The sequence below is a fragment of the Galeopterus variegatus genome, unplaced genomic scaffold, assembly GCF_000696425.1.
Source record: "Galeopterus variegatus unplaced genomic scaffold, G_variegatus-3.0.2 Scaffold251, whole genome shotgun sequence".
NCBI lineage: Eukaryota > Metazoa > Chordata > Mammalia > Dermoptera > Cynocephalidae > Galeopterus > Galeopterus variegatus.
The window spans coordinates 418,325-446,247 of NW_007726362.1; the positions used below are offsets into that span (position 1 = coordinate 418,325).

At 40.1% G+C, this 27,923-nt stretch overlaps 1 protein-coding gene across 1 annotated transcript in view; it reads left to right on the forward strand.

The window, feature by feature from the left end:
- Positions 1-27,923, forward strand: part of JAZF1 (JAZF zinc finger 1) — a 158,161-nt gene that overhangs the window by 66,464 nt on the left and 63,774 nt on the right. The window lies entirely within an intron of this gene.

Consider the following 27,923-nt stretch of genomic DNA (forward strand, 5'->3'; position numbering starts at 1 on the left):
CCCCTAAAGGAGAGCACAAGGCTGCTATTCCCATGATATGAATGCTGTCAGTACTTACCCACATTATTGCCTCCTGCTGCTAAGCCTGGACTCTGCTGAATCTCTAATCTCCAACATGGAATGGACTGGGAAGAGCACCAGACTGAGAGGATTCTTGAACTCCTTTCCAAGAGTGCTACCTCTTAGCCATTCAGTGCCTCAGTTTCTCAAGTGTCCTTGTTTGTAAAATGGATCTTGTAATACTTTTCTGTCTCCATCCTTGACTTTCTTGTGAGGACCATGAGATCTTCGTCTGTATTGACAGATGTTTGTGGAACACGTAATATAAACAAGGTAATGGATGAGAGATGACAAAGTAGTGAGTGGGGTTGGGATGCTGATATGGTCACACCTCTCATTTTTTCCAATTAGAACACCCACACATTCTTAGCAGAAAGTCTGATGTTTTCTTGACATACACACATTATCTAAGAACCCAGTGGTTGCTCAGCCAAAAAGTCTAGTTTCCCTTTCTAGATGCAGGGTAAAGAGCAAGCCAGGGACATGAGTGGTTCTCTTTTGCCATCTTTCTTGCACAGGTTGCTATTGAAGCTGTGTCCAGGGTTGAACTTGCAGGTCCGTTCATGATTCACACCATGGTAGAGCCCCATGGGGGATGCGATCACAGCTTTGTTTACTAATTGTACTTTCAGCCATCGCTCCCCAAAACCCAAGTGCTGTGTTCATGGTAGATGATGATGTTGTTTGTGTCCTAAGCAATTCTAGGCTTGTGCTTACTTAGAGATGAACTTATTGTTGTCTTAGCAAAAAACAAAGCAGCTTATGCAGATTGCCCAGAGAATTGAATTCATAAAAACGAACAGAAACTTTAATGGCATCCATTTTTCTAAGTACCTTCATTTGACAGCAAATTGAAATAACGTTAGCTGCCTTCTTGCCTGCTTCAAATTATAGGATGACACAGTTGTCTAAATAATCATTTAAAAAATCAACTCCCTTCCTGGCTTTCCCAAAAGAAGCAGCTTTAGAAAGATGATAATGTACATCACAGGTGCTAATTCATTCTTTTCTCATTCACTTAACTTTTGTGAGAGATTTTGAAAATGTCTTTATCTTCTGGTGAAAGAAAATTCTATAAAATGTTCAGTTTCCGAAATACCTAATGTCAGGCTGTTTCTGAATCTGGCTGTAGACAAGGGTCAGCAGTGTGATTGAAGGCCAATTAAGGCCTTGATACAGCTATCCAAAGAGACAGTGATCCGGAACAGTCCCCCTACTCCCAGCCTCCATCCATGAGTTCAGGGTGGCATTTCTTGTGCCCAAGTATAAAGCCCATTCATAATTTGTGGGTGAATTTTAAACAACACTTTTTACCCAAACTGATTCATTTCTTTCTGTTTCTTCCATTAACCCTGGACTAGCCCATCCCTGCCAGATGTGCCGCATTCTACATCTCCCTAAGCCTCCTGGTGCTCAAAAGTGGTCCAGGGCTTTCTCAGGTTTAAGTTTAGCGACTAAATTATGCCACTGTGGTGTTAATTTCCTTCCCTGTGCTGAGCATATGCAAGTACACTTGGCTTAATCCTATCACCTGTCTTCTCCTAGTGGGCCTCGTCTGTAATCAGGCACTGGTGGGACTGGGCTTGGGGGCTGCAGGGGGAGCAGGAGTGGGAGGAATGACTGTAAATGTTGGTGGCACCAGGCCTGGCCACGCTGCCATTCATTGGCAGCCCCCCATGTACTGAGGAGCATGCAGTTCCATCCAGCCAGCCACAGCTTCCCAGTGGGAGATAAGCCGAATGGAGGAGGCTGAGTCTGGCAGCCGGATTCCAATTCCAGACCTGGTAGAATAATGTCTGACATTCAACTCTAGAAGGTTGGAACAGGGTGTGTGGAGACTGCAGGAGCCCTATTCCACAGGAGCCAGCAGCTGCCCTATTTTAACTTTGGCTGTTGACAGTTCATGCTGAGAGCATTTGTTTCTAAATTCAACAAATCTGGAAACTCGACTTTTTAATTTTGGGTTTTTATTTGGAAGAGTCGTTCCACTGGAATCAAAACCTTTGCTGACATTACCCTTAGGACATGCTGGTCTTGTCTACACCACTGAGTAGAGAAGACTAGAAAAACATCCAACACTGAATGGCTGTCCTTGGGAAAAGCAGCAGTCAAATGTGCCAAACAACCACAGAATGCAAAGTCAGTTAGGATGTCAGTAGAGCCCCCAGGGAACCACTGAGAATCATCTGGAGATTGCTACAAACAACTGCAGCCTGAGTTCTCCCCCTATACAACTGCCTCCTCTTAACTCCCTACAGGTCTTTAAAGAGAGCCTGTTAAACGATTAAAATACTGTGGAAGTATAAATATCAGGCTCTTTTTCATCATCATATCAGTTCCTATTTATTCCTGGCTTGTCCTGGCTTCTAGGCAAGTGTTGACCATAATGTTTTACTGCCAGTGTGAGGAACTTAGAGGAGACGGCCCCGTCATCTTTGTGAGCTGTTAGAAGCATGTATCTCTGGGTGCTCTAAGAGGTTTATGAGTTACCTGGCACAGACTTAACTCAATAAAAGGAAATATTTTGGTCAAATGCTTCCTCTTTTAAATTAATACTTTTTCATCTATTATGAAAAAAATTACCCACTGTTAAAAGTTGATAGTACTTTTGCTGACTTGAAAATATTATAGGAAAAAAATTCCGATTAAAAGTTGTTTAGTTTGCTGACTTTAAGAATATTTTATAACCAACATAAAATGTGGTTTGAAAAGTACTATCTAAATGAAAATGAGACCTTATTTTATTTTGTTCTGTTTGTCTTCAATGTACTTCCTCATTTTTATCTTTACATGCAGATTTCTTTCAGTAATGATTTATATCTGTTCCATCCAAAAATTTTAAAACACAATATAAAATGCCCTGTAAAAATTTATATTAAGTTCCCTAAAACACTTGAGAAATTCACTACATTTTGCTAGGCATACACTTCATTCATTAGAATGAAAACTTGGCTGAGGAAATCGTGGAGTTTGTCCACATAATTAACTTCTAGTTTCTTCTTCCCCGTATCCAGGCCTCTAAAACCCAGATGTGGTAGAAATTGCATTTTTAAGTGAACTGTTCAGAACTCTATATTCTTTATGGATAATCAGAAGAATTATGATGATGAAGATGAAATTGTCCATAACACCCAGCAGTGCATTTTGAAGAACAGTTGCCAGGGGCCTACAGAAATTTTGCTATAAAGGCAACATTCCCTAAGAGAGCTAACAAAGGTGTTCTTATTTAGTGTGTCTTTTGAAAGAATCAATGGCAGCCTTCCCTTATAATAAACCTCTTTCGGGCCGGCCCGGTGGCGCACTGGAGAGTGCGCCGCTTGGGAGCGCAGCCGAGGGTTCGGATCCCATGTTGGACTGGTTCCCGCTCACTGGCTGAGCGCGGTGCGGGCGCGACACCGAGGGTTGTGATCCCGTTACCGGTCAGTAAAAAAAGACAAAAAGGAGAAAAATAAATAAATAAATAAATAAACATCTTTCCAGAGAGATCTGATTTATGCAGTTTTGACAGTTATGATTTCCTTCTTATTGCAAACTATAAGAAAAGTCATGCTGATAAGCTCCTACAAAACTTCTGGCCTGCAGAGGGCTCTGTAATACCGTATTTTCCTAGACAACTCATATAAAAAGCAAAAATAAGGTACTTGCTGGAAGGGGGAAGGGGAAGCCCAGAGGCTTTATAATGCTTCCAGCAGTCAGTCTGGTCGCAGTCTGGTAAACAGACTAGGAATTGTGGGCGAAGTCCTTTTCCTTGAGTTTTGCACCAAGCGTGAGATCAGATGACTCTGTCCGGACTCATTACTTTAATAGCCTAGAGCTAGTTCACATAGCAGCAGGAGTCCACCAAAAAGCCATTTAATTATTGAAACTGAAACTGGTACTTGTAACTGCTGATCAGTAGTAGTCAGATTTTTTTTTCAGTATTTTGAGTAATTTATAAAGCGCTTACACACATAAATAGAAAGCTTTAAATGCTGATATTCCATAAAAAGTAAATAAAATATATTTTTATGCATTAAGACTTAATTAAGTGGCATGATTTCATGTCACAAATTTAAAACGGGCAGGTGAGACTTGCCAACATTACTACAGCTGTGTTTTACATTAGGAAATTAATTAAAATGGTCGTTTATGCTTTTTTCCACTTACAGGTATTTAGACCTCTCTGTATTACACCATATATTTTCTCTTCAATCGTTATATTATGGTAATTTATCTTAGCAAGCAATATCTTACTCCGTTGTTGGTGGAAGGGTGAGGGGGAAACTTTAGTCACATAAATTTGTCCTGTGCTACTGAGGCAGATCAAACAGGGCCAAAGACACTTCCTGCTGGCTGTGAAAGAGGGGGTGCCTTTCTGTTTATTCACATGCCCCCTCCTTTTTTCCCGTCTTAGCAGAGTTTCATTTTCAATTTCACTATAACAGAGATTTTTTCCCTGGTGTCAGGAAGGGAAATCAGAAAAATATTTGACAGACCATGTGACACATCGTCATCTAGAATTAGCTGTTATGTGAGACCTTATTTTTGAAGCCAACCTGCTTATACAGTTCAGTTATGGAATGTGCTAAACCTAAAGCAAATTAAAACATGCCCAAGTGAATAGTTGACATGCAATTGCAATACAAATAGTGTCCCAACTTTATATATCAAAGCTAAATAATGACTCCCTTGAGACATCAAGAGCAAATTGCAAATCGATCACTCTGTACTTATTTACTATAGTTATTTATGTTAACAATTATAACAAAATTATTACTTGATGAAGTTTTAACGATGTAAGTAATTTTGCTCCCCAAGAGGCATCAGTTGCCAAATGAGGCTGAAGTTTTGGGAAAAGCTAAGGACTCAGTGTACTAAAACATCACCATCACATCTTTACTATTGGATATAATTTACAATAATGTGGATTAGTTTTGGGTTGGAGGCAAGGGTTTTTGGTTACGCAGGTACCAAATGTACTTCTCTTTGTGAGATGGTCCCATTGCTTGGATTGTAAGGATGGCAGTTAAGGAGGATTCCAAGCAGTTACACAACTTGCACACAGAGTAAACTCCACAAGTCGTTTATTCTGCTATTGGAGTGAATTTTCCTCTACAGACATTGTCATTAGTGGGACTTAGAGTTAGAGCCTGTTCCCAACTGCTACTTCTTGAAATGATTTGCTAATTAATTTAATTATTTAATGAATGGCTTAGGTAAAATTGGACTGCTGGTAGCCCTGCATCTTCCTGGGGTCTCTAGTCCATGAGCACTCCTATAGTCAAACAGCACAAAACTGAGCCCATTCCTTTGTTTTGTATAACCTTAAGTCACCCACCTTTTCTGACTTTACCCAAAGCTATTTGCTTTCCAGCAAATTTTGCATGACTTTTTCATGTTGTTACCTTGTCATCATAGAGTATATCCTCATATTTGCTCTATTTAGCTCTGATAGCATTTTTTTTTAATAAAATAGGCTACTACAGTGCTTTAAGGTATTACTGACATGCTTGCATTTCCCTTTTGAAAAATGATTTTTTTTTTAAAACTCTCATCAGTTTCGAGCATGACCTTTATTTCTTATTGAGTTATCTCCCCAAATTTTCCCATTTTAGTTCTTATTCACAACTTGCGGCCAGTTCCAAAATATTGCCCTCTCCTGAGAGCTCAAAAGTTGTAGTTCTAAAGAACGTAATTTTATATATCATCCTGATGAGATAGTCCACACACTTATGTTGAGCATTTAAAGTTGCCCATTACGGGGACCTGTGTTTCAGTGCTATCTCTGTCACTTACTAAGCAGGTGAGCTTTAGTCAGCCTCTCAGCTTTTACTTTTAAGAGCCATAGTTCTTTGTGTGCTTGAAAGAAAGAATTTGAAGACAGAGTTCTGAGCCAGATGACTTCAGAAAGCCTCATGTTCAGATTATTGATACTAATGAAACTTGAAATAGGCTTGAGCATTCCTTTTCAACAGTCAATGTGATTTCCCACACTTAAGCAGCAATTTAATGCAAGCTCACCAAATTTATTTTAAATCCCACTAGCTGATTTTCCCCCCTAAGTTATCACCACTGTTTTCCCTTCCACTCCTTAGTTCATTTGGGGAAGATATAATTAACTGGCCATATATCATCAAATTGTTCAGAGAAAAGGAAATTTGTATAGGTGGTAAAAATCGCAGCAACCACATGGCTGCTTACAACTCTGCTCTGAAATTTCCAATGTAACTCTGTGTGGGCAACACATGATCAATAGCTACCTGATTGTGTGCAAATAACACATGGAAGAGTTCAAATACTACAGAATACTGACAACTCCATTCTTCAGCTAGATTCTATTTGTAAGCTGCTAATTTCCCTCCTTTGCTCAAAATAATGCAGAAATGCCTGCCACATGATCTCTGCCTTCCAAAAATCTCTGATCTAATCAATGAAGTGGTATTAATATATATGGATAATTATAAAATAACCAAGTGCTGAATCTTGTGATTTTCTTGTAGCTGGAATTGGTGTTCATACAAAGAGATCAATGTTGGCTAGAGTGGTGATAAGATGTAACTTGAGTCGGAACTTGAAGGGCCTTTAGGATATTTTTAAAAGGAGCATTTGAGCTAAAAGGAAAAAAATAATAATTAAAATGCAGTGTAGGGCCAAGCCCGTGGCGCACTCGGGAGAGTGCGGAGCTGGGAGTGCAGCAGTGCTCCCACCACGGGTTAGGATCCTATATAGGGATGGCCGGTGCGCTCACTGGCTGAGCACGGTGCGGGCAACACAGAGCCAAGGGTTGCAATCCCTTACCGTTCACAAAAAAAAGAACAAAAAAAAAATGCTGTATAAAAATTTTATATCCTTTTTATTAGGATGGGTCTGATTATACTACAGTAATGAATAATCTCCAAATATCAGTGACTTAATAGGACTTTATTTTTTGCTCACTCTCCATGCCTACTGGGGTTCATTAGGGATGCTCTGCTCAGTGTCGTCACTCAGGAACCTATTCTGATAGAGGCTTTATCTTGACCCACGTTCTGTAATCACTGCAATGAGAGAAAGGCCACTGTGCATCATCATTGCCACATGCCTTTCGTTAGCCAAATCAAGACACACACCATATCTAACTTCAAGGAGAATAAGGAATAAGGAAGTGGTAGCTCTAGACCTTTTATGGACACGACACAACAACTCCCTTGTTGTTCAGCTCCTTTATGGGAGAATCCAATTTTTATGGTTGTTTGCCCACCAAAATTCTTTTGGTACATTTTAAAACCTTATCCCTTCCCTTGTTGAGAATCACTGATTTATTGGTTGCTCTTTCATTTTTTTTTTTTTTTTTTTAATCTTTCTTCCAAATTCAAGTTCTCCAAATTGGACGGAGACCTATTGGGCTGTTTTCAGAGGGCCAGACCATCCGGTACATAGTAGGCATCTAACAAATATTTGTTGAATAAATGAAAGTTATGTATGTCTAGGACAAGTATAGAAAATTCACGTGCTTAGGAATGTCTCGCAGGAGACATAAATGAGTGGATCTGGCTGAGTGCTAGGAAAAATACGGAGTGAATTGGAGAGCCCATGGCCCTTTTGTGGGAGACAGGTTGCTTCTCTACTTTCAGTTCATTGTGCTGTGTAGGAATTTGGACCCAGTGACACCAGAGCTGCTGATTTCCCAAGAGTATCTGGAAATCTGGATTGTCACAAGAAATCTCATTTTTTCTGTTTTCAGTCAGAACTCTATGGACCATCAGTTTGTGATCTCTGGCCCAGTTCCTAATATAACCACTAATTTTAATTGAATATCAATTTTCCTAGATAGAAAGTGTTACACGTTATCCATAAGGTTAGGGTATAAGTACTCTTCCCATGAAGGGACAGGCAAGAAGTTTTTTACATCACAAATGTCATTGTGGATTTGGAGCTATAGTGTGATTAAACAAACTCAGGATGTTACTTAATGCCCTATAGTGAAATGAAACCCTTCTCTGAAATATGCAGGTAAATAAGAAAGTGTTTGATACGAACTTGAAATGTCCCCCAAAATGTATATTATTGGAAGCTTCAATTACTATTGTATTTCTTCTAGAAGTTAGTAATTCCCAGAAATTAGTCTCAGGCTTTATTAAATAATGTATGTATGTTCTGGCCCTTACCACTGCATAAAGGACTTATGACAGGGCTGAGGTTTTCTGTAAGTGAAAATGAATTAGCGGATAAGCTAGTACAACAATACATGGGGAATGAGTAGTAAGACCCTTTAGTATAAGGTACAGTCAATCTTCATTGTTTGCAGATTAAGTATTTGCTAATGGCCTTCTCTCGAAAATATATTTGTAACCCCAAAATCAGTACTTACAGCACTTTCACAGTCATTCACTGACATGTCCAGAGCAGCAAAAAATTCAAGTCACCTGGTAGGAACATTCGCAGCTGAGGCCAAACAAGGTGACACTGCCTTCTTGTTTCAGCTCTCACACTGTAAATAGGGGTCCTTTTTACAGTCTATTTAGTGCCATGTTTTTTGCATTTTGTGCTTTTTGCTGGTTATTTGGCTTTTAAAACAGCCCCTAAGCATAGTGCTGAAGTACTGCCTAGTGTCCCTAAGTGCAGGAAGGCTGTGATGTGTCCTATGGAGAAAATATGTGTTAGATAAGCTTCCTCCATGAGTCATAGTGCTGTTGGCTCTGAGTTCTGTGAATCAAAAATATTTATTAAATAAGGTCCTTTAAACAGAAACACACATAAAGCAAGGTCATGTATTGATCAGTTGACAAAAATGTTGTGACCAGAGGCTCACAGGAACCTAACCTTGTGTTTCCCTTAGGAGCAATGGTACAGAATTCACTCATTTAGTGTTCGTATAAACTTACTACTGTGAATAACAAGAATCAACTGTAATCCTATTTGAAGGAGGGGGAAAAATCCCACTAATCCCTTCTACATTTAATGAGTTTTTCTTCTCTTTGGCCTGAACCATCACTGTAATGCAAACATCCATGCACACAATTCTTTTAAGGGACATGTGAGGTACAGGGACAAGAGGTTAAAGGTCAAATAGTTCTAAACAGGAACTGAAATTTTGGTTGAATTCTAGTTAACTTTTCAGAATCAAATTTTCTCTTGTAAGAGCCCTTGTATTTACTAGATAATATTTCAGTGTTATCTTGAGTAAGTCAGTAAATCAGGTCCATCATATTTCAAGTTTAATAGCTGCCTTATTAACCAAAATTGAGTATTAATAATAAAGTCAACATATTTACTGCCCTTTTCAGTGGGATGATTTTCATTATTCATTACTCAATTACTTTTGCAGTAAAAAGAAATGAGTTATGATTTGTTTTGGATGAGCATGTTATTAAATTAATGGCTTGTTTCAAATGTTTTCACCTCAACGTTGTAGTTGAAAACACCAGTAAAAATTTGCACTTCACCTTATTGAGGATAACAAACCTGTTCTAATCAAAGCATTAAAACTCACTCCATTTTTAATTACTCTACAATAATATCATATTGTTGTTATATGATACCTGGAATATGAAATTTGTTTTCTAAGTGGTAGGGATCAAATTATGCACCTCGATTAATTAGGCAATAACCCATGAAAGATCTATTGTTATCGGTGGGTGAAGACTAGTTTGCTATTTAATGACCCAAGCTGAAGTGAGGCTGAGCTAAGCTGAAAGAAGGCACTCATTAAACATAGGAAAGATGAATTTTGAGAATTATAATTACCATAGTAAATGGAATATGGGGGTTTATTACAGCCCCCTTTTGAAATGTAGCATTATAAAGAATTCCTGCCTTCAGCAAGGCAGGAAGCTTGATACCCTCCCTGTTTATTTTATAATGACTCAATAAAATCCAGACGAAATTAGTTGTTAGCAGTAATTAATGACCAGTTTAATAAAAAAGAAGGGAGTCTAGCAGATGATTATTTTTTTAATAGGGCCTGCTTGGAGGAATCTTCCTGATAGTAAACTCTTAGAATATGGGGGTTTATTACAGCCCCCTTTTGAAATGTAGCATTATAAAGAATTCCTGCCTTCGGCAAGGCAGGAAGCTTGATACCCTCCCTGTTTATTTTATAATGACTCAAAAAAATCCAGACGAAATTAGTTGTTAGCAGTAATTAATGACCAGTTTAATAAAAAAGAAGGGAGTCTAGCAGATGGTGATTATTTTTTTAATAGGGCCTGCTTGGAGGAATCTTCCTGATAGTAAACTCTTGACAGTAATGTGTAGCTAAAATTGCCAGCGGTTGCCATCTTATTGACTACTGAGGCTGGGTCTAATTCTTGCTTAAGAGCTAGGGTACATTTCTTCACCAGCTAAAATTCTTTATGTAAAGTAAATGGTGCACTGGTTACTGCCACAAATAAAATAGCTTCCATTAGCACACCGAAGGAGGAATTCTGAAAGACAGAGGAGCCTGATGCATGTCTTGGGAAATTCATTCCCCTTCTTTTATAGGAATGTTGAGCATGAGGTAGAGTCAAGTATGCATAGACATATAAGATTCTCAAAGAACCTTTAGTGAAAATCAAAGTCAGTTATCTCCCCGTCCTTTTAAAGTGGGAGATCTGTATGGGAGACTGTAAAAATGGCAAGGTGAATGCTGGCCACACACCCCTCTTATCCTTGGCCGTCGAGCAGGATTTTCCGTTTTTAGTAAGGGATGTGAGGGCTGCTTTCCTGGCAGTCGTGTTTAAGGCATAGAAAGTCAGAAATGCAGTCTGGCAACAAAAGGTACACAGAATCTACGTAGACATAAACATAGCAGAAGCTGAGGGTGATGTACGCACACAGTTCTTCATGTGCAGGACTGAAGTACGTCCCCAGCCCAGCCACTCACAGTCCTCTTCTGCTTTGAGCCTTGTTCTGTTCATAGCATACTCCCTGCCATCTGCTTTAGAATTCCTTGTGCCCTCCCTTAGACTTCAGTACGTGACTGTTAGTAGCATTTGGAGAGTGGAGACCCTGTCTTACCTACCTCCACATCCACTCAGCCCAAGTACAGCAACTATTACACCTCCATGAGTACTTGCTAAAATGAATTACAGGCATGTCAGTCCTTCTGCACTCAGTAGCATCTCCGTAGCTGCTGAAAATATTGGGAGCAATTCTTTACATTCATTCAGGATTTTCTGATTTACAAGTATTTTCAGGTACTTTCAACCCATGTAGCAAATATGTAGGAGGTGGTTCTCACCTTCATTTTGTTTCAGCCCATTCCTGCCTCTGTGCTTTGTCCCCAGGCTTGTTTTGTTTTACTTCTCCTGCCCCTCTTCTCAGTCATTCTATTTTATTGCACTTTGTGTGTCCTGGAGAGCCACCTATTATGCTCTTTCAGGATTGGTGGAAATAAATGAATAACACCATTTCACAGGTAAGCAAACTGAAGTTCAGATTACAGTTTTGATCACAAGCGTGTAATTAGCATATGTGGTAGAGCAGAACATAGGTTTTGCCTACAGGTTCCACCTTTGTTTCTCTGTACCACAGCCCCTGCTAAGGAACAACTTCACTGAGAATGAGTAAGAAAAATTAGGCTTCAGTTATAGTAAGAAGGCAGGTCACAAATAAAATGGCCAAAGTATCTCTTTGCTTGCATGTAAGAGAAATGAGGCATCTGGAAGGGCTTCCACAGGTAGGCTGGAATTCCTTCTTCTGGAAATTTTAATTAGGCAAGAGATGGAGGGGAAGAATGGTTTTGAGCTAAGCTCTGAGCCAGACTGAAAGAGAGCAAGTAGTCCTATGCTCAGTGCAGTAAGTGTGCTGCCCACACAGAATCCTCAGTGCCAGCCGGCCGAGCTGTGTGCACAAGTGAAGTCTCCTTGTCCCTGACCCTCCTGTGCCTACAGTCAGACAGCGGAGATAAGCCAGGCCTTTAAAAAGACCTTTCTCCTCACTGTTCTTGTCCATGTCCAAAAGGTAGGGACTTTTGTTTTGGGAGTTGGAGGGAAGAGGTCCTTTTCTTAAAAATGCATTGCATGATAAGAAGTTGATTTGGTCACTTAAAAAAAAAAAAAATTTATGCAAGCTATTCTGTAATGACCTCCCTTTGGTCTCATTAGGCCTGATAGATAAGCCAGGCCTTTAAAAAGACCTTTCTCCTCACTGTTCTTGTCCATGTCCAAAAGGTAGTGACTTTTGTTTTGGGAGTTGGAGGGAAGAGGTCCTTTTCTTAAAAATGCATTGCATGATAAGAAGTTGATTTGGTCACTTAAAAAAAAAAAAATTTATGCAAGCTCTTCTGTAATGACCTCCCTTTGGTCTCATTAGGCCTGATGAGGAGGCAGATTCTCAGGCCCACAGGAGGCAAATTAACTCTTTCAAAGACACTTGGGTTCCATTTGGTGAATTAACCACTAAATGGCTCCCAGGTATCCTGAAAGATATAATGTCTCCTCACAAATTTCTCATGTTCTTCTAGGGAGTGATACAGACACAGAGAAAATGTGGTTAATTGCATAAATGAGGCACCATAACTGGAAACACTACCTGCAACACTCACAAGTGAGGATGCGGGGATGGGAGCTTAGTTTTGGCATTCTCCAGTCTTTTCCCACTTTTAATAGGTAATGCTGGCATTCTGTGTACACGCTCATGCACTTTAATTCCCAGAATCCCTCTTTCCCAAATTCCTCATTGTGCATTTTAGAGCCACATGCACCGTGAATAGTCACCAAAGCCCCACTGTAAATTACGTAGGGGGGAAAAAGTTGGAAATGTCTTAATTGGCTTTTTAGAACTCTAAATTTCATGTTTTCGTGTCAACTTTAACCTTAATCTTAGCAGCCCATTTAACAGCTTGCTACTACCGTTCTCACTACCCTTCTTCCTCCCTCTCTGCAATCACCCACCTCCATCTATCTACAGGGGTGGGTAAGAAATTTCCTTTCGAAGTCAGTGGGAGTTCAAGATTCCTGTCATTCCACGTGATGCACAGTATGGAGGTAGACTGGCTCAAAATTTTTCTCAACCTCTCCAAGGGAAAACAGAGTTTGGCCTGAGGTTTTACCAAAGTAGAACTCCTTAGTGCAAAGGCATTGTGAGCAGACTTTTCACTCCCGGTAAGGAAAAAGATTAGGCTTTTTCTCTGGGTGGCTTTGGTTATACAGTAAGAAATACAGGGTCAGATAACTTCACAAAGAATCCCCCAGGCAACTGAAAGAGATATGTAAGTGAAAACCATTGTAAAGTTTTCACAGCAGGAACCTGTATTAGAGTTTTATTTCAGCAAATTGTTGGGATCTCATTATTTAAGGGATTTGGGGGACAGTTTGAATTTGAGCTACTTCTTGCTTATTGCATCAAAGCCATGTGATGGATGCTATGTCCTGTATTAACATTTTTCTGCACCTAGTGCATTCTGACTCTGAGCTGGAAAATATAAATGTTGTGCCTTTGAAAGGGAGGACATCTTTACACAAAACAGTCAAGTAAAGAAATAAGTAGACTTTTTCATTACAAAGGCAGATCTTCAATCTTAAACAATATATTTGCTCCCAAAGTACTCATAAAAATATGAGGAGAAATAAAATATTAAGTCTGAAAAAAGTATAAGAACTGTGGCTATCCCTCAATAATTTGGAGGGCTCCTTTTCCTCCGCCTGCTGTTTAAAATGTAGGCATTTTCCCAAGTCTCTCTTCTCAACCCTCACCTCTCTTTCCTTGCTTGCTCTCCATGGTTTCCTCCTCTGGGTGGGTGACTCCCAACTCTAGAGTGCTGACCTGTTTACACTCCTTGGATGTCCCACCACATTTCAAACCCAGCACGTCCAGACTGAACTCTACCAGCACTGCCCAATAGGACTTTCTGCGATGATGGAAATGATCTGTTTCTGCGCTGTTCAATATGGTAGCCATTAGCCACATGTGAAACACAGACAACTATAGATGTAAGCTGTAGACCTTTGGGGTTTGGTTACTGGATAAGTTCTGAGCAATTCTCTGCAGCAGAGTTAATACAAGAATGTTCCTTCGGGTCTAAGAAGATTCTCCCAGGTCGCTTGGAATTATTTTAGTTAGAGTATTTGTTTTGCTTCTCAGGGCATAATGATGGAGGAAAATCCCCATGAGGCTAAGCATCTGTTGGAGTTTTGAGAGGTATCCCCATCCAGAAATGTCCACTCCTTCAGTGGACATTTGGGAGTGTAGAGGGTGGGCAATTTGGTTTTGTGTGTGAACCTGATGGAAGAAGCTCCATAGTCACTCAACAAGAAGCCCTCTCGCATGGACCATTCCTGCACACTCAACAAACAATGAGTTTTAAAGGGGGGTTGCATGGTTTATATCCTGGCCTGCAATCCATTAAAGCTTTAATTACACTAATTAGGGATTTGGGATAATCAGGTTGGCTAGCCTAAAATGAGGGCCTGTACTCTCAGTGAAGAAAAGCTTTGCTAAATAAACCAGCAGGATAATGTGGATTGTGGGGCACATGCATTTCTGGGAACCAGCTGATGTTGAGTGTTAGTGCACGCTTTGGGGCATGCAAATGAAGGCTGCTCTTGTAAACCAGCACAAGGGCTGCAGACCCCTCCAAGAAACACTTCATTAGCAGTTAAGTACAGTGACATTCCTGAAAAGTTAAAACACACATACACACTGAATTTTTCCCAGATAATCTGTAAATGCCCAGTTTGTGGGGGCTGTGCATGGGGTCGAGTGTGTAAGGGAAACGTGGGTAGAGGATCTTGTAAAGTACAAATCCATTAGTAAGCATTACTGAATAGTGGTGTCGTGTCATTCCTTTCTAGCCCAATTTAAAGGACACCAAGACCACTATGATATGCTAAGCAGCATAGCATTTGACATTATAACAGGGTCCATACCTGGAAGAGTTAGGAACCGTTGGCTCAGACCTTCCAAATTAATAAACTTTTAGTGTTATTCAACAGTATGTTCTTGTATAACAGTGCTCAAACTTGGCAAGCATTGTAATTTAGCTGTGTGTGTGTGTGTGTGCACGCACACATGTCCCTGTGTCCCTGCAGTTCTGCTGCTAACCATCTTATTAAATTTTGAATCTACGTTAGGTATTTCCCAGGAACAGGGCTGAAAATTTTCCTTTCTTCTCTTTCAAGTGATTAGGTGAACACACAGAGTGAAAAATATGTGAATTATCAATAATCATGGCCTAAAAAGGAGAGGAGAAAGTTTAAACAAGATGGCAAAATGTAGATAATGTAGCAGTTGATCATACTAATCTCTCTAGTTTTGTGTTTTTGAAGTTATTTCTATTAAAAAGTTTAAATTATCACCATCATCAACACCCTCATCCTCTTCATACCCAACATTCGCCCACAGTTTACAGTTTACCAAGTATTGTTAGCACTCATAAACTCATTGGGTTAACTCGTAAGCAAGAAGAAGAGGAGACATGAAAGTTCACATTTCTTCAGTTTTAAAAAATGATTATTCAGGTGTACTTACCTGAATAACCAAATATCTGAACACATTTATCAGGTGCCACCCTCCTGGGAAACAGGGAAAACCAAACTGTTGTCAAAAGACAAAATTATAACAAATTTAGTCTAAAGACCTAATTGGCTTTTATTAGCAATTCTATAATTGGGCAATGTCTCGTTCTATAAAATAAAAGATGTATTCCAGTGAGTGGAGCAAAGGAGGTTGGCTTTTAGGCATACTAGGGCTGAAGAAAGCAGAAACGGAACAAAAACCAGATTGGTCACTTCAAAGTTACTCTCTTTATAGGGCTAAAACCAAGGGGACCTCCTTATCATGCCAGCTCAGTAAAGTGGGCCCCTCTGATTGGTTGTTCTGAATCTATCAGGAGTTTTTTTGGTTTGTTTTGTTTTTTAAACTGACCTGTTTCAGAGCTCAGTTTGATTATGTGGTACCCAGTACAACTGACTAAATTCTGGTTTGGTCTGGTCTGTTGGGGCCTAGTGCAGGAGCTTAGCTCAAAACAGTGGCCTTAAAAAAACTTTTAAGTTTTTTTTTTTTGGCTTTTTTCGTGACCGGTAAGGGGATCGCAACCCGTGGTGTGGTGTCGCCCGCACCGCGCTCAGCCAGTGAGCGCACCGGCCATTCCTATATAGGATCCGAACCCACGGCAGGAGCGTCGCTGCACTCCCAGCGCCGCACTCTCCTGAGTGAGCCACGGGGTCGGCCCAACTTTTAAGTTTTTAAACACTCTTTAGTACAGGAGCTGTTTAACTGAACTCTTATAACAAAAGGAAAACAATCACCTTGGAAAAAAAAAATCATCTCCCCAGGCTCATGAAACTTAAGTAAGGTCTGTAAGCTTGAGATGCCCATACTCACATCCTTCATCAAGGGACAGCCTTTGTATAGAACTGACTTTGCCCCCAAAATAGTTTCACTCCCTAAATGAATTAATCCATTTAAGAAAAAAGAAGCTGTTAACTCCACTATTCCTAAACAATGCTAATGTACTGACTGCTATTCTGTATATGAGTGAGTTATATACATATACACAAACATAAATAAGTTTTTTTTTTTTTTTTTTAATCTTTTTCCGTGTCCGGCAACGGATCGCAACCCTCAGTGTTGCCCCCGTACCGGACCGGGGACCGGCAACGGGATTGCAACCCTCGGTGCTGCTCCCGCGCCTCACTCAGCCAGTGAGCGGGAACCGGTCTGTATGTGGGATCCGAACCCTCGGGCGGGAGCGCCGCCGCGCTTCCCAAGCGGCGCACTTATCCAGTGCACCACCGGGCCGGCCCTACATAAATAAGTTTGAATGAGTAGTTGGCATTCATAAATGGATGCTGTTATCTGAATATGGCTTAATATCCTGGCTTCGTTTTGAGGACAGGTCTTGTCTTAGATATACTCAGCTTTCTCTCTTGGATATTATATTTATAGTCTACCACCTTGCTTCCCTGATCAAGGAAATGTATAAGTAACGTATAAATATAAGTATAAGTAGGAAATGTATAAGTCGGAGATGGCACAGACTTTCAGTTTATCACTGGTTTGTGGTAGCTACCTAGGGTGTGGTGCTGAGGGGGATTCTGAGGCTGAATCCAAAAGCCGCACAGGCAAGAGTGCTGTGATCGACTAGCAATGCCTTTCTTGGGGGCGTGCATTCTAAGAGGCACTGAGCCACTGGGTAGGCCATTCCTGGCATAAACAAGCCCTACCTGTTTGAGACCTCCTATTACAGTGAGCATACCCCACCATCTCATTTGCTTCTCTTTTCCTTTCTCAACCCAGTGCTTCATTAACCGGAGACCTCTAGTGCACCTCATCTCCTGGTGCTAGACTCACTGGGAGGCACTTGTTCTTAGCTGAGTGTTGATTGCCACCCATCCCACCTTGTCAGAAGAGCTCACCTAAGTGTCATGCAGCATCAGAGAAGTACTTTTCCTTGGAAACTGAAACTTTTGACCCCAGACTTAGGTACCTCTCTAAACCCATCTGTGGACTGCATAGGTTCCTCCCAGAAATGACCTCTTATGTAGGAATTATCCAGTGAGATGGCTGTTACATTTTTCATAATTTCTCATAATTCCTGGGTGAGGGTCAGAGCAGAGGGCCATTACCCATGGAAATACCAAGGCTCTGCCTGGTCTCCTAACGTATATTTAGTATGATGTGGGGCCAAGTGCTTTTCACATGAGATCTTGACAGTAACAACCACCATGAGGTAGGTGTTGGGTTGACCTCTGTTTTATAATGAGGACCCCAGTACTAGAAAGGGTAAATAAATTGCCCCAGCTTGAACTCCTAGTATATCAGATTAGGAGCCTGCCTCCAGAACCTAGATTTTTAAACCACCAGGCTGTGTTCCCAGCTGTATACTGGAACTAAAATTCCCAAGAGCCCCTAAATCTAATATTTTTTTTTCAGCTTTTAAACTTCTTCCAGCTTATTAGGAGAATTAGCATCATCTCATTAGTAGTTACATTGAAACCTCAATAACTGATTTAACTTACTTGCAGAGGAGGAAACAAGAAAACTCAGAAGCTATTTGTAGTTTTATACCACAGAGCCTCATAAAATGCAACTTCTTTGTTTTGTTCATTGGTTTTTACATGGATGTAAATTAGCAATGAAAACCATGTGTAAGAAATAGCCATAGTTAATCACAATTCAGTGAAAGTAGAAAAGAAATGGAAAGGATGAGAGAGAGTTGCCAAGAGAAGGATGCTCCAAACCAAAGACTTGTGGTGTAGTTTTCAGAAGTTGTTGTTTGGTTTTTGTTTTCATTCTTGGCATTAATGATGAAAAGGACCATGGTTTACTTTATTCAGGCTAAAGTAAATCAAAATTAATTGCTTCACTGATAATTTATGCTGACCAATGGCTTAAAAGAGCAGTCGTTAGACTCTGAGCCAGAGCTTTCATTAAGGTAGATTGACTATATTATTCCATAGTTGTGAAGAAAGGACCCAATATTTGTTGGGAATATACAAACAAATAGTATTCAGGAATAGGGTTTTGTTTGTTATTTCAGTTACTCAGCTTTTATGCATAGATTTCATTTGAGTGCTAAAATTCAGGAAAAGATATAATTGCTTAAGAAAAAAAAAATGTGGTCCATACATACCGTCCACAGAACAGCTGCTTGTCTTCGAATGATGCTCTCATGAGGCTGTTTCCACTGGTCTGCAGTGACTCAGTTGCCTGCGGGGCCAGGGAGCAGCGGGTATCCAACACCCCGCCACCCCTTCCCTTCGTGTGGCCAGCTGTAGTAGGATACGGCTGTTGCTCATCGTACTGCAGCTCCTGGAAAGGAGAAGCTACTGGATCTAGGTGTTCTTGTAGCTGTCTTCTTTCAGTTTGCCCAGCATATTTCAAATGGTTCTGCCTGAATTTAAGATTACTATTTGGTCAACATTCCTTGAAACTGAACTTTTAGCAATGACAATGATAGAAAACAAAGTTGAATATTTTTTAAAAACTTGTTTCTAGGGAAGAACTATAAACAACACATTATTCTAAACAATGTATTACAATGTACATATGATGCAATTAACATATAATAATGAAATATAATTTTATATTGTAGCTTTTCTGCATCAAATTTTTAAGTAACTTTTTCATGTGTTTGTTCTATTTTCGTAATCTCAGTCCTTCTCAAGAAAGGATTATTTTATTCCAAGATTATGCCCTTCCTATATTTTATGTTAAAATGGCTTTTTTCTTTTTAAAATGAGAGGTGGATAATGGAGATGGTAATTAGATAAGGTACACTTGGCAATATAGAAATTGGCAACCCAATGTTAGTTATTAAATAAGTATTTTCAAATATTTTAAATATCCAAGCTATAGTATACCAAAGACAATATAAAATAACTGTAGCTGCCTTTAAATAAAAAGAAAAAAAATAAAGAAATAAAATATGATTGCCAAGACAGTAGGTAAGAGAAAGATTACCTCTTGTTTTTTATCCTTACCCTCCTCTCTTTTTCTCCTCTCTCTGCTCGCCCCCAAAAGTGAATATTTATAAGCAATGTTAGCTACAATTTCTGGTATGAAATTGGCTCACCCTCATGTTCATTTATTTTATGCAAATTAGAGAATTCCTTAAAGACCAGAAACTATATCCTTCCATATATGTCAGATAAAAACGTAGTAAAGAAAAACAAAGAGAAAAAAAATAAATGTCTCTCTTGATGTAGCAAGTCTGTCAGCTTTGCTTTGGTGCCCAAGAACAGAATTTGATTCATTGGCCAGGTACTTCACAAATTATGACCACTACCAGTGAGAATGTTGGGTGAAAATCACCAAAAAAAAAAACCCTCAGAAGTGCCAAACTTATCTGATCAGATGGAGTGAGGTTTTTTTTCTGGTGCTGCTTTTAATTTTATTATTTTGCATTAAAATTTTAATAGCAGCATATTAAAGGGGACTCAGAGTTTTGGTGATACTGCAAAAAGTTTTATGATGCTTTAGAATCCACCCCATGGGCCTCAAATCATGAAGTTAAAAATAGCTCTGGGAGGAGAAGTATGATTATTCAAAACATTACTAGACTCTTTCTGAAATTACTGTTATTTGGGGGTCCAAATTTTCTTCTACTGAGAAGAACATTGAGCTCCCAGATCACCAGAAAAGGCTGTTCCATTAATGAAGGGGTGCTGACAAGTGATTGCTCTACTTGCTGCTTCTAGGTCATGTTTCACTGGCCAGCTGTTTTAACCAAATACTCCTTCAACTTCACCATAGATTTAAGTTGCTGCTAAAATGAGAAGACCCGCCCTGTGGATTTATTAGCAGATGTGCATTCTGAAAGCCATCATTACATTGGGACCTGGAACAGCCGGACCCTTTGACATGTGGGCCGCACATGATCGCATGCTGTAATGTACCCGTTACTCGCATTGTCATTTCCCACGACCTCGATTCGAATATCCCACAGACCACTTGGTTTACTTACTGGCTCTCTGTCAATCCTTGTCCTGGGTTGCACACAGCAGTAGCCAGAGAAAAGAGAAATCCATGGTCTCCTGGTTGGACTCTCTACTGGAAAGTTGGATTGTTTCTTTGTCATGTTAGAAATCTCATTGTCCGGAGAGATGCATTTGGGAGTGTTTGGAATCTCAGGGCCTATCTGCCAGCTCCCTGCAGCTTTCCTCACAGGCTTTCTGGGTTTCACAAACTTGTTTTTACTGAAAAATGACAATGCCCAAAGGGCCATTGAAAAGGCAGAACAAAGCCTTTGAACTTCAAATGAAGCATAGTTGGATGTGGTGCTTTCTGCAGAGGGTCTGATGGCTGACCTCGTCAGAGCCTGGTGCAACTTTCTGAGTCCCCCACGTGGAGAGCAGCCTCTGAGAGAAGGACATCTTTTTGTCAGCTAACTGCGTGCAGGGCTTCCTGTTGCCTGCCCTCCTGTTCTTCTCCAGAAATCAAGGCAAGGAAGTAAAGAAGAGGAGGTGTGTGGGTTTATAGATGGCCTCTTGTGCATTGTCTCTAATGAGAGGAACCTTCTCGTATTTTAGCTACTATAACTACCTTTTTGAATTGTTCTGTGATCACAGCACTACTTAAATAAATGCCCACAGAATCAGTAAAGGCAGCCCTTTGCTTTCAAAATCAGCAGAACTCATGATGGTGTTGTGGAAGCAAACTCAGCAAGGAAGCAGTCGAACACTCAGAGGGTTGGAGAGCCAGAAGTTTATTACTCTAGAGGGTCCAGATGAGCTCGTGCTCTGAAATTCTGGACCCTGAACCTAGTTCTCACAGGGCTTATATAGGCAAACTTCTCCAGGTTTTAGGTTTTGCTTTCTCAGCATTCATGTGGTCTAGGCAGATAAGCTCTTGTTATAAAAGACAAAAATACAAGTGGTGATTAATTGCAAGAGTAAGCAAACATACTTTCAAGGACAAGATATTACTTCAAGAATAAAGCAGGCTTGTGAGAAAATTATTTCAGCATTTTCCCCAACAATGGCAGTATTTATCCTAATGCTTCTGTGTTAGTCCATTTTGTGTTGCTATAACAATTACCTGAGACTGGGTAATTTATAAAGAACAGAGGTTTATTTGCTTACGATTCTGGGACAGCTGCATTGGGCACAGCCTGCTTCTACTCATGGCAGAAGGTGGCAGGCAGCCGGCGGGTACAAGCAGGTCACATGGTGAGCAGAAGCAAGAGAGACAGAGAGGAGGTGCCAAGGTCCTGTAAATAACAAGCTCTCACGGGAACTAATAGAGCGAGAACTCACTCATTACTCCCCCCTCCCCCAGGGAGAGCATTAATCCATTCAGAGGGATCTGCCCCCATGACTCAATCAGTTTCCAACACTGACACATTGGGGATCAGATTTCCACATGAGTTTTGGCGGGGACAACACATCCAAACTCCATCAGCTTAGTACCTCAGCTCAGAAGTAACCAAAGTGCTGGCATAGATGTCAGAAATGAAGTGAGTTAGCATTTTCAGTACAAGTGCTGTTCACATCTGTTATGAGCCAGGAACCTGACGTTTGTCAAGCACAAAATGCCAAGCCCTGTTCTAAGTGCTTTATATGTATTAACTCATTCAATCGTCACAACAGCCCTATGAGGTAAGTCCTGTTGTTGTCACCATGAGAAAACTGAGGCACAGAGAGGTTAGGTAACTTGTCCAAGGTCACCCAGTTACAAAGCATAGATCAGGGATTAGAATCTAGACAGTTGATCTCCAAAGCCCACCATCTTAACTTCTACACTAATATTTTCAAACTCCAGGCCATTACCTGTTAGTGGGTCAAGAAATCAATGTGGTGGTCATGACCAGCGTATTTTGTTAAAATGAAATAGAATAGAAAAATATATTTCATTAAATTTTTGTTCTGGATGTTGACATAAAAATTTCTTGTCACTGAGATGGACGGTTAGGTCAGTTGGTTAAAGCGCCACCTTGTAACAATGAGGTCAAGGGTTCAGATCCCCGTACCAGCCAGCTGTCAAAAAAAATTTTTTTCTTAGCCTTGAGTTCAGATATGTTTGATAATTCATATTGTTTTAGATAATATAGTGCAAATACTACATGTCACATAATACTACCAGCAGGGTCTGGGTCAGACCCATGTAATCAAATATGTATGTTTATGCAGTGAGGCATATGAATATGTACATTAAATATGATTAAGTATGTAAGTAGCCTTTCAGCAGTTCAGGCCAGGATTTGTCTTCCCATGACTTTTGGTGCCAAACTTAGAAAAAAATTTTTAGTTTTCAGAGCTTCGGAGATTTCAAAATTGCAGATTATGGCCCTATTTATACGTATGTGTGTACCAGCTACAATATGAGATACATTTCTTATAATGAGTTGAGGTCAAAATAAAATTTGAAAAACAGTGAACTGTGCTGTCGCTGAAATCAGTCACTATTAGAGCTAGGAAGGACCCTAGCAGTGATATATTCCACATATCCATACAACCAAAATGCCTCAATTTTAACAAGAAGAAAAACCAGGGCCAGAAAGGAGAGCCTTGCAACTTCCAGAGGCCACCCATTTCTTTGCCCCAGAAGAAGCCTCCTGATGACACACAGCTCAGACCTCTGGACCACACGCCATCTATAGATTTCGTATAATAACAACCAAACCATACCACGCATCTCAGAGTTTGGATTCTTTTTTAGAAGAAGCCTCCTGATGACACACAGCTCAGACCTCTGGACCACACGCCATCTATAGATTTCATATAATAACAACCAAACCATACCACGCATCTCAGAGTTTGGATTCTTTTTAGTTTTTTCCAGGAGAGACTAAAGTTTTGAGTGGTCACTTCCATGTCTGGGTTCTCCATTGCTGGTGACAGCCAAGTGATTTTTCCCCAGCAGGACACTTAGACTTAGGTGTTTTGGCCATGAGTGAGGTGGCAGTTGAGTCTCTGTCCAGCTTCCAGCAAATATTGTAAATTTTCTGAGTTTGTGGTTGAAACTGGTCTCCTTGGACCAGCAGCTGACATTTTCCCCCTGTGGTGTTATATTCATGTTTCCACGTTTAACATGTCAGACTGAATGAACATTGTGGTCTAAGGATTTAAAAGATTTATAATGGAGTCTTGAAAATTTACTTAAGGAATATGTACTTCCCCTAGCAATAACAAATATTACTACAAATGACCATATTAAATTAAAGTAACTTAGGCATTTCTGATTTGTAGGAAAGTTAAAATTAATCTTGCAAGCAGTTTCAGTTTCAAAATGAAAACATTGCTTTGCCTGACCGCAGATTTCCAGGCTGTTAGTCAACAGTGAATGAAGTCTCTAATGGCTGTTTTTTTTTTTTTTCTTTAAGAAATATTCAGTTTTCTCTATGTGTAGAAAAATAATGTTAGAAGGAAAAACTCTGAAAAATCAACCATAGCTGTGTCTGGGTAATATTTCTCTTCGGGGAAAATAAGGAGTTTTTACATGTGAAACTTCAAAAGTTCCAGTAATATTTATATCATAAGCAGAGTGGTGGGTACATGGGTTGTCATTTTATTATTATTCATTAAACTTTGCATGTAAATACATCCACTCGTTTGCGTATATATTCCACAATTTAAAAAAATGTTTTTAAACACAAGTTATAAATCCATAAAAATTTTTCAGTGTGTTCCTTAATGAGCTGTATTACTTTTTATAATTTTAAAAAGGAAGAAGTCTTTCTTTTTCATTCGTCATCCCCTTTACTGATTTGTTCCTTTAGTAAATAGTCGAGGCACCTAATTCAAATGCATTTTTCCACATTAAAAAAAAATAGCGATCACAAGGGATACTGGCAAAACAAGTTACTCTTGGGGAAGAAAAAAGTCCTGATTTGTAGGACTTGCCAATTTCCATAGTGTAAATACTCCCACCACGGCCAATTTCAAGCTATCAGCATGTAACTGAATACAGAGTAGTAGCATATGCCCTTATATAGTAAATCAAACAGGTAGAATATTAATGTAAATAACCTCAAGAACATAGATAATAACCAAATGCAGTGAAATAATTAAATGGCAAGCTTTGAGTTAAATACCTTGTTTTTAATATAGTTGATTTAAGTTCACATAATTTAATTTTTAATAATGGCTATGTTTAACAACTGGGTCACAAAATCTATGAAATTTAAAGGTCACTTCTCACAAGCCAGTATGAGCAAGCTTCAGCAACCAGATCTGCTGCCAGATCACAACAGTGAGCATTGCAAAGCAGAGAGAATTCGGGAGGTGGGCACAGCCAACCTTCCCTGGATGACAGCCTGTACAAGGACCACCAGGAGCTAAGCAGCGCCACACAGCAGGACTTGACTGACAGAGAATGAGCCTTCTGCTTGCCCAACAGCCCACTGCCCCTCTCACAGCACAGCACTTAAACCCTCAGAGGGATTCTCGCTGCATTTCCCCAGGCCCTAAGTTCTGGCTCCTTAAACCTTTCAACTTTGAAAACTGTGACATGAAGCAGAAACGAGGATGCACAGAATCCCATGGCTTTATTGGCTCTGATGCTGTCCCTGCCACTAGCCAGCCAAGTGACCTTGAACAGGTCAGGCCACCTCAGTTTGCAGTTACTGTGAAAACTTAAGGGGCTGGACTGGGTGATCTGATGTAACCAAGGCTTCTTCCTGCTCTAAAATTGCCATCACCTGTGATTACTGACAGCTTAAGATAACCAATCTTGTCAAAATCCATTAAGGAAAACTCATCAGACCACAGAGTGACGTGACTTCCTAAACCTGAATTCTCCATCAGCCAAGGGAATACAGGGAAACATTTTCAACTCTGACGATGGAAAGACCTGGGCTGGGGTCCTTCAAGGATGCACAGCTAAGTACAGCTGTATTGGAGATGGAAAGTGGTTTTGCTGGTTTTCTGGTGAGAGCCAGTGACTCGAGGTCTTGGCTGGAATCACAGCCTTTACTGTGTCTCATCGATTCTCCATAATCTTGTCTCCCCAAATGATTCCTTGCCATTGGGAATTTGCCTGCATTTTGACAAACAGCTGTATTGATGGAACATCACTTAAAAACTTTAGAGTTTAATAAGTCCCCCAAAATAGGTAAAGTCATGGTTAATAAGGTCAGAGGAAAGAGGAACAGCGCAGCAATGCAAAGGAGACACCAGCCCATGTTAACCAGCGCTCCCGCGGCATTTGCGTGGAGCTTCGTACATGTGTGTGTTGTCATCAGAAATAAATTCTGCAGCTGGAACTGCAGCTTCAATTAGGCAAGAAGGTATGACAGAGTTGCCATGATTTAGGGGTGGTATGTCCAAGTTCACAACCACCCATCCAAGAGAGAAGGGTTGGCACTATATGAGTGTGTTTCATGTTTAATGCTTTTAACATGGGTGCCTGGTTCTCCCTTCTAGAAAGCACTTAAAGAATGTAAGCCAAAAATAGATTGCCGCTTATAGCTGACCAAACCCATGTGGTGGTGAAGGTATGGGTAGTGTGTGTGTGTGTGTGTGTGTTGTTACGGTTGTTTATAGTTGTTTTATATCTGAGCTCTAGGAGAGCCGAGCTCATTTTACAATAAGAAGCATGAGTTATTGATACTGTTTAACCAGAGAGAAGACATGGAGCAGCCTTTCTCTTTTTTCTTGGCAAGAGTTTCTATCTGACACTAGATATACACTCACTGGATTGATTCCCTGTCAGCCCTTCCACAAACAGAGTTTCTACTCCCCGTGAGCCACATACCAGGTACTTTCAGAGCCGTAGACATGCAGTGCATCTTCAAGAAACTTGGCATTGAGTAAGGTAGACAAAATATAGAGACGTAACCACATTATAATGCTTTATGCCATAATAACAGCTCCTGCTTTTCGAACCACTTACTATATGACAGGCAGGTTACCTTATGTAATCCTCACAACAGTTCTCTGAAGTAGGCACTGTTATTGCCCCATCCACCAGCAGATCATCTTCTTAGGTTGTGATTATTGAGACTCACAAGATGACCAGGAGCCACACAGAGCACTGGGTCCATTCAGAAGAATGGCGGACAGAGCCACCACTTGCCAGCAGGGCAGCATCAGGATGCCTTTTGTGGGGCTCTCCTTGTAGCAGTGCACAAGGCAGGCTGTTCAGATGCAGGGAGGCAGAGCTGGTAGGTCTTGAACCCACAGGAGTCAAAGCTTTTGTAACACTCCACGGGCATAGCTCACCAGTACCCTGAAAGGACATGCCCAGGTAAAAGATCACCATGCTCAGGAAGCCCAAGGCGTAGACTGTAGTCTTCTCCAACCCATGCAGCTTACCAGTCAGGGTTCATTCTTATATGAGTAGGATCGCCTATTAACACAGTTGACATACCATCTTAGCACGTTACCAAAGTTAACCAAAGATCAAGTTCTCATGCACAAAGGGAAATTATTACCTACAATTATTATTCCCACTTTACAGAGAATAAAGCTGAGGCTTAGAGGGGTTTATCAACATAGTATGTAACCCAGCCAGGAGATGAACACAGACCTAACTCCACATACCATGCTTTTAACTAAAATGCAAGTTATAAATTTTTTTCTACCCCCTAGCATATCTGTGTTTATTTTACTATTTGAAAAACTAGTTTGAATTTCTTACCATTGAGAATAATGGGGCTTCTGGGAAGAAGCAACATGTTTATCCTGCAGTTTTGCCCACTCCCTGGCAACTGCATACCCTAATTTGAGCAGCTCAGCATTGGGCTGGTTAGCGGTTTTCCTCAGAACAATAAAAGAAAGCACCAGTTTCTTTCTTTTCTCCAAGAGTCTATATTTTGAGTAGAAGTTTATGTTATGAGGAAGGAAAAAAGTTTTAAGAGCAGTAAAATCAATTTTGCATCTAAAAATAAATGAGTACCTGGCTACCAGGTGCAAACAACTCTCTTTTGCATTGACGTTCCTTTCTTCTTTTTAAATCAAAATCTTGAAGCACAAAACCTAAGAGCTCAAAGCAAAGCATGTAGCTTTATTATATAGCTCAGTTCAACATATAAAGTCCAGTTTATATATCTGGATTATATTGCAGAAGCCATTCAAGAAATGTGCCATCCATGTTCCAAGTATAAAAGTAGAAATTTTAAGACACTGTAACAATACTACTATTGTTTCATTGGGTGTATAATTGACTATAAGCTTCCAAAACTTCATAATGTAGTAAGGAAAAGTACTAAGGAATTTTGTGGGCAGAATGTGAGATGGGTTGGAAATACCATATTTAAGTGTAGCAGAATTAGTTTATGATGAATTGTACTGAAATAGTCAAAACACAATTGATGGGGGAGGGGCACAGAAAGGACTGGAGGGACAAGGTCAGTTTCTTAGCCTAAGCAGTAGGTGCAGGTGTTTGTTTCATAACCTAAACGTTTTCATACATTCTGTTCACTGTGCTTTCCATCGTAGTGTTCAAAAATGCAGCTCACAAAGTCTGCGTGCCAATAATACAAAAAGATTTGTGCTCTTTAGGTAATAGAATGCCATTTCACAGGTTGTTTTAGACCT